At 36.7% G+C, this 8,014-nt stretch overlaps 1 pseudogene; it reads right to left on the reverse strand.

Annotated features, from left to right (window-relative positions):
• Positions 1 to 213: 213 nt before the first annotated feature.
• Positions 214 to 8,014, reverse strand: part of LOC138008149 (uncharacterized) — a 15,890-nt pseudogene continuing 8,089 nt past the window's right edge.

The raw sequence follows: 8,014 nt of genomic DNA on the forward strand, positions 1-8,014 counted from the left end.
GACAACGTTTTTCGTTAGATGGAACAACGCTGGACTATTTAGCCAAGCAAATAGCTTCAAAATTCAGCCAAAGGGCCATCTCACCTTAAATAATGGTGGGCAACATTGGGCAATGTTGTGGGTATGTTGAGCCACACATCCAAACCTTTGCCAATGACGTTTCACTGTTAACTAAGGGCCTTACAAATCAGGCAATAACAGGGAGAAGGGATTTCACTCTAAGCGCACCTTTTTAACTTTCAAATTCACATCCAGTTGATTTTGCATCTCCAAACAGAGAGACACTTTTCTTTTCACCAGTTTTTCTTCCTTACCCAACACCTTACTTTGTTTTCTCAAATCCTCAAGACACTTCTCATTTACAACAAGGTCTTTCTTCAACAATGCAAGTTCCTGTTCCAAGTCCTTGATTTGTGTTTTCTTCAAAGAAACAGCACTTTCTTCCTCTAGCATCCGCTGCCCAACCTGTGAGAGCTTGTCTCTAACTTTTCTCAGATTATTGGAATACTGGGACATGACAACCTCTACAATATTTCTCTTTGCTTCAGGTTCCAGACCTAGACCTTCTGTTACAACAAACTCCATGAAAGAACTGTCCGCATCATTGACTTTTTCCAAGTCAATGCTTTGATTCAAAGGTACCACTGCCACGCAGGAGGCCTCAGACAGGCCTGGGGGCAATGAAGCTGAACCATCTCTCTCTGGGAGTGAAAAGCACTTCTTGTGATCTGTGCATTTGACATTTCCAGTAGATTCTTTTTCTTGTTTCTTAGCATCATCAGTAATTTGGTGAATCACTAAATTCTCATTCCCTGGTTGTAGGAGGAGCTGTCCCATATTCCCTGTGAAAACTGTTATGGCATCCTCTGAGCTCTCATTACTTACATACAGTTCCCAATTTTTTTCTGCTTGCTCAGCACTACCCACACTAGACAAAGAGAACACCTTGTCTATGTAAAGCACACTTTCTTCTGGGTCTGAATCGAAGTCAGTGGGTTGTTTATCAACCAGGTGATCTGCCATAAAAATGTAAAACGGCCCTGTTATTTATGAAAGTGCCTATGGCATAAAAAAATCACTTCCTTTTAATCTTCATATTTAAAAACTGAGTTTGCTTAACACCTGACAAGCAAACTTTTGAGCTTTGATTTTTATTCAAAGGCTGTTTACTTTGAGTGTAAGTTCTGGATTTCACTGTCCACCATCACTCGCATTCAAAACTGGCCAACTAAAGCTCAGAAAGTTGGATCTAGGGAAAAATGATGTCATTTACTCAACAGATTAAAATTTCAGCATATTAATGCAGCTTATTATATATGCAAAACACGAGTAAAAAAGTGTGAAAGCCCGAAACTCCAGTGCTGCATATTAATTCAGCCATGTACACACACATTGCATTCTTATTTAAATTAGTGAGTCTTTTAAAGTTCGTAATGGCAAACCATAAAATAGGAAAATTCCAGTTAAAAGGTGTCTTTCTGAAATCAATGCTTAACACTTGGGCCACTTAGTGTTTACTTAACATAGTTTTGAAATCCAAAAAAGAGAAGAACAGTCTGGTTTTTTGGTCATAGTAGCACTTAAATACTACGCTTAAATTTACTACTCAACAGTTTTGCAGACTGACCATAAAACTTGCAGTTACATGCATCAGTGACCACCCACTAACCCAAATGAAAGAGGTCTACCAGTCTGGTACAGAATCTATCACACTGTATCAGTAGTATAGTAGTTGAGGGTACTAGCACAAAATACAAATGATGAATACCAACGCAAAATACAACAATGAATAACAAATACTAATAATATTGCTTGGATGGTGAACGAAGTGAGCTATCCAAGCAATATTATTAGTATTTGTTAACCAACATAAACTGCCAATAAAAATTAAACAACTCGTTACTTGGGTTTAAATACAGTATACTGCTTTTTTTATACCTTGAATAATAATCTTAATACAAACACTAGTTTCCAATACAAATACAAACGTAGTAAAGAGATTTAGGCGAGCCGCAGCGCAAAAAAGCATTAGCTTTTTGAGCAGGGGATGGCGAGCTGTTTAAAATATCACAAGCGATGGAGCGAGTTTGTATTGGGGATTTTATTATAATACAAAATTTATATCACACAAAATTTTTTCTATATATTTTTCAAAAAATTCAAACAAAGAAACAAACAATAAATCCAAATGTTTAAATACTTGCATAATCAAATGGAAGATTCACAAAGCATGACATTATTGAAAACTAAATAAAGGGGTTTTCCTGTGATTTTTAACCAATCAAAACTTACACATTTTTTCAACAAATGTGTACACATTTGTGTAATTTTTCAGTGACACTTTACACATTTGTGTATTTTTTTGTGTAATAGGTGATGCATGAAGTGTGTTTAAATATTCGCACAATCAAATTGTACAAGAAAAAATCCCGACCATAGCATGACATTCTCGGAAATTCATACAAATAAATTTGTTCTTAAAGGAAACTTTATGAGTAAACTTCAGATTGTTCTATGAGTAAACAATCTGAGTAAACTTCAGATTGTTTTGGTGTGTTGATTTTATAATGTCCGTAAGCATATGATTTTATTCCATTGTCTAATAAAAATCATTTGTCATCGAAGCATGACAATGACACTTTATTCAGCTCATAGCTTCCAAGTTGATGCATTTCAAATATTATATCATATGATAATATAATGAATTGCACAATTGAATTACATGATGAATTAAGTTAAAATTTTATAAATTGTCTATTTTGTGAACATCAAATATATGATTATTATACAAACAAAGTAATTGCTGTAAACAACCTCATATAACTGAAGACAATAGCCGTTTGCTACGCATTAACTGTGGCCAAATTGGTAATGACCTGTTTAAAAATAATTACATCGATTTTTATGAGCATATGTATAAGATAAGAAAAAAGAGTATCTATATCCGGAAATATATTATTAATGTTCCTGATGAAATGAGCCTTTCTTATAAAAACCCATTTCATCGTTTGTTTTTAATAATGTTTTGAAAATACTTGATAAAATTAATAATGTTTTACCACAAATAAATCAAAAACGTAAACGATTGATATCAATCAAATATAAAATTAACAAATTGTTAAATCATTGGAATTTGAAATTTGATGTTCCAATTACTAAATCCAAAAAGACTTTGCATGATTATGAGAAATATTGGAATCAGCTTTGTTTGTTGATTGAACGATGAATTTCTTGTTATATTTTTTTCATTATTTGGTCTGAAATAGTTGGACAATTATCAATTATAATATTATCTATGATAGAACATTTGTTTAAAAAGATTGATTCATTAAATATGCCACGTTTAAAATATTCTGAGTTCTGATAATATATTAAAATAACTTGTATATGCTAGTCTGAAATTTCCTAGTTTATGATCATATTTTTTTGCAGTAGCATATGTTTGTAAAAGAACACTGGCTTCTGAAATAGCTCCTAAAATTATAGGATTAAGAGTAATACCACCCGCTATTGTACCAATAACTACTAATCCAGCTGAACCAAGATTGGTAGATAGATGCATTTTTTGGTAACGTTCAAATGATTTTTTATAACACCCAAATTTTTTGTGATAATATTTATACAAATCTTTTACTTCTTTGATTTTTTTATGACAGATTTTAGGTTACATGATTGACATTAAATATTTTTTGATCAGTTGTCATTATTATATTGTATATATTATTTTAATGAATATATCTAATCAATATATCGAGTTCTTCGTTTGGCTCATCGTTGTTTATTAGTTTAACTTTAAAATGTCATATTCATATTAAACGTCTGCTGTATTCAGATCTGATACGAAAAAATCATTTGTTAATAATCGAAGCCCATAATAAATTTGAATGCTTAGTTTTTTATGATTAAATTTGAAAGTATTACATATAATTTCAGGGCGCGACGAAAGTGCTGTCCGATAGCCCGGGGCTAGTGGAATGACTTGTCGGGCTAGCGTTTTCTTATCGTAGCTTGCCCGACGGGCAAGCACCGTTGCTTTCTCTTTTCTGGTGATAAATTGAGCTTTTATACCAAAAAGTGTGTCGCAGAAAGCTCCTGAGAGAAAAGGATAACGTTATGAGGCCAAATGAACGTAGCGTGACAACGTTTTGCGCCGCATTGTAGTTGCGTCCGTAAATAACGTCATGACTTTTTCTGCTTACATAAGCGACCGAAATATATTTTTTGAAATGACAATATTTGCCGACTGACAGCGTGCAGTGCAAGATAATAAGTCTAATTAAATTCCAGCCAAGTCACGGTGCAGTGGATTTTCTCGGAAATTTAGGTGCGTTTCGTTGGGAAAATCCAAACCGGATTCTTGTTTCTAGGCCCACTAAAATAAAAAAACAAGAAAAAACTCGCTTGAAGAAAAGCTAGGCTGGTGCCGTTATCATCCGATAAAAAAAATGAAAACAAAAACACGCAACTCGAGTAATTTAAAACATGATGTTTTCTCGCTTCTGGAAGAGTTTGTCAGCTTGACGAGCTTTGAAGAGAATTTATTCCATCGAATGTCGACTTCAGATTACTTCAGATTACAGTGGTAGTAAAATTTAATTGACCGATCGCAACGTTCATGGCATTCACAAAAATAACTGTGTTGTGATTTCCGTAGCCTGTGTACAGCCGCCCACTCTCCGCAGAAAAAAAAAGAATCGGAGTGGAGCGTCTGTGATTTACCGTTGACAGGAGCCCATTACCGTCAAAATGTAGTAGTTCTAAAAATAGAAAGATACGGGACAGGGTAGACAAGGGTACAATACAGATGGAAGCTCCGGGTAATGGGCTCCTGCCGTTGATAATTGTGTTCAATACCACGTGATTTTTCCTGGAAATGTGTGGAAAATGATTTGATTAGTTATTACCCATCGATCATTACATCATTGAAACAACGAGTTTTGCTTGACTTTTTTTTTTATTTCTCTACATCAACACCGTGAGAACCACCCGTGACAATTTTTTTTCTTGTGCAATTTGCGCACGGTAAAAAAATACGAATTAAAATATTTTTGAAAGAGGTTTTTCTTTAAAGCACGAGCGGAATTGTTATCTATGGAGTGTAAAGTGGAAATCGATTCTACGGACATTTGTAGGAATTTTGTCAGCGCTAAAGAAACCAAAGCGCTCCTGACGAATCTTCACGAGGTGAATATCTATAGCACTATTCAAAGATTGTCCACTCGAAAACGTCTCCCGCTATTCCTTACCAGTCAATGAAACCCAACGCCTTGCTCGGACCAGCCTAGCCATTCTCAAGAACATCTACAGAGCGTGTTGCCCTGGAAGATTTGAGATGTGGACATATCGAGGAAAATAACAGCCCATCGGCAATCATCTGTGCTGCTCTGAAGATTAGAGTCGTACCCGGTTGGAAGACTTGTAAATACATACTTTCCGTGAAAGAATGCCTCTATCCTATAAAGCCAAGGTATCTTACAACTATCGGAGACGCTTTTTAAGTACGTTTTGAAATCTACCTCATTGACCACCATTTTGAGAATTTAGCTCCAAAGAAATATGAGCCACGCAAATTTTTGGTCAGTGTAGATCCCTTAATAATGTCTGCAAAATTATTCCGGAACACGCTCTCCTTTCCGGTTTTTTTTTTTGCGGAGAGTGGGCGCTGTACACAGGCTATGATTTCCGTAAATTTATAATATTTTTGACCGTCAACGGGGGTAAACTGATGTAAACATCGAAGGAACGAACCCCTTCGAATTCAGAGGTTACTTTCCCTTTACTATTTCGCCCATGTTTGGATAAAATGTTACTCTGAAACAGGCATTTGCGATTTATAAAAAATTTCTGGCTCTAACCCAAAAAGCGAAAACAATTTTCATACATGTGCGTTAACTGCGCTGATTACATGCAAATTGCAATCGGAAACGACGGCAGACAAAGCGACCCACCTTCTGTTAGATATTCAAATTGACTAAAGGCATTCCCAAACTTCCCCCCAGCAAATTTGTTGATGGTGGTCATTCCGAGAACCTCGTTCATGTTAGTAGCTGCTCAAACAAGGAACTAAAAATATTTCCTATAGCTCACTGTTGAACTGTTTTATAGTTAATACACTAGGCAATAAACTATGAACCTATGAGGTTGAAGTTAAAACGAAAATCACATTCACCCTGGTTCTGATAGGATTTGCGGAAAAAAACCATTAAAGATTATGCGGAAATTTTTGGCCATACTTATGCGTAAAAACATACGTTGATTATGCGGAAAATTACACCGGATTATGCGGAAATTTGAAAACAATTTATAGAACTAATTATTAGGCACCGTCCAAACTCATTTACTATGCCTTATGGTAAATCAGGACTCGGAAATGGCCGACCAATACAGTCGCGTTTATGAATGAAATTTTTTCCACCTTTGCGATATCTGGATCGGACAAGTCGCCAATTTGCGACCAGCTTTCACCGTTGAAAATAAAAGGGTTAGTGATCCGGCATTTTGCCGAAACTTTTGCTTAAACAACTAAAATAAAGCGGATTATATATTAAAAAAATAACGTTGTTTCTCGTCATGAAATTTTGTTTCAATTTGGAGATATGGAGCAAAATTGCGATGTGGTTGAAACACACGATCCCATTCCTTTCGATCAGTCACCATTTTCAGCGGTTTTGTTCACACAATGCATTATTGCGGGCTCCTAATTGTTTGGTACAACTCAACCCGTCCAAACTCACCCTACTTTCACAAATAGGGTGGCGCAACAATGGTAAATGCGGGAGGACTTTGCGAGGAGACCGAGACAGCTGGGAGCGACCAGCGTTTGTCTTTGCCGGAGCCCGAGACATTTTTGACCTTTTTAGATTGCCGAGACCGAGACTTCAAAGTGTTTGACACCTTCATACAAAAAAACGAGACGGCGAGACGCACATAAACCGCTCAAAAAACGAGGACTGCGAGGGAACCCCAGAGTTTTGATGAACCATTCGCCACACTACAAATGATCATTATAACTTGCGGCTAATATTTTTATACCTTGTTGCATCTTTTTTTTTAATTTCGAGCTGAGGGCTATGTTACGAGAACGGTTTAGAGTTTCCAGGATCATTGCCGCGAAAATGAGTAGAAGAAACGATTACGAACTTGCATTCTTGCGAACGAAATGGCGTGGTTTTCTTCAATGTTCAGTGAACAAAAAAAGCATTGTCAAAGTAGGTCCATCTCTTTGTCTTTTGCGTTTGTGGAGGATGGTAGAAGAGCAGATAGCTGCTTTATCCGCTAATATCAGGCATGTTCTTCAGTTTTATGCTGGCAAAATATCGTAATTATGGGGAGGCGGAGGATGCGGATTTTAGGGAAATAGGGAGTTGAAGATCTACGACGCCGACGCGCGTCGACGAAAACGTCACCTCTAAAATATAACGTTGCACGATTGTAAAGTTTCTCGCGGTTTGGCCATCTCGTTCGGCGTCCTACAAGTTGGCAAAGTATCCTAAAAAATAAATTGGTACGAGGGGGGGGGGGGGCCGGGGGTTTCAGAGCAAAAATAGAGAACGAAAGATTCACCATTTGAACGCTCACGTTGTTCCGGTCAAACCTCAATTTGGGGATTTCACGTCGTTGTTGTGCATGAGAACCGCACGTTTATGTGCTAAAATGCGTGCCGCACGTGTAACACCCGATTATTTTTGCTCTTTTTAAGCAAATGATATTGTTGTTTCGTGACGTTCTTGTTGGACCACCGCGTCGTAGATCTTTTAAAGTCCCTAATTATGCGGATCGCATCGCCGCATCCTGTCAGATGCCATGCATGCACGAATCAAAAACACGACGAAAAGAATTAGTTTATATCTATGCTGGTATCATTACTTGTATTTTTGCCTAATTAAATAAAATCTGATTATTCTTTATAAACAAATTAAGTTAGGGCTTAGCTCTTCAGACATTCGGATAGTAACCTCAAGTCAATTAGCTTGACCGACGGGCAACCTCATCTTTTCATTTTCGTTCGCGCCTG

Source organism: Montipora foliosa, chromosome 1 (assembly GCF_036669935.1).
Source record: "Montipora foliosa isolate CH-2021 chromosome 1, ASM3666993v2, whole genome shotgun sequence".
NCBI classification, from domain to species: Eukaryota; Metazoa; Cnidaria; class Anthozoa; order Scleractinia; family Acroporidae; genus Montipora; species Montipora foliosa.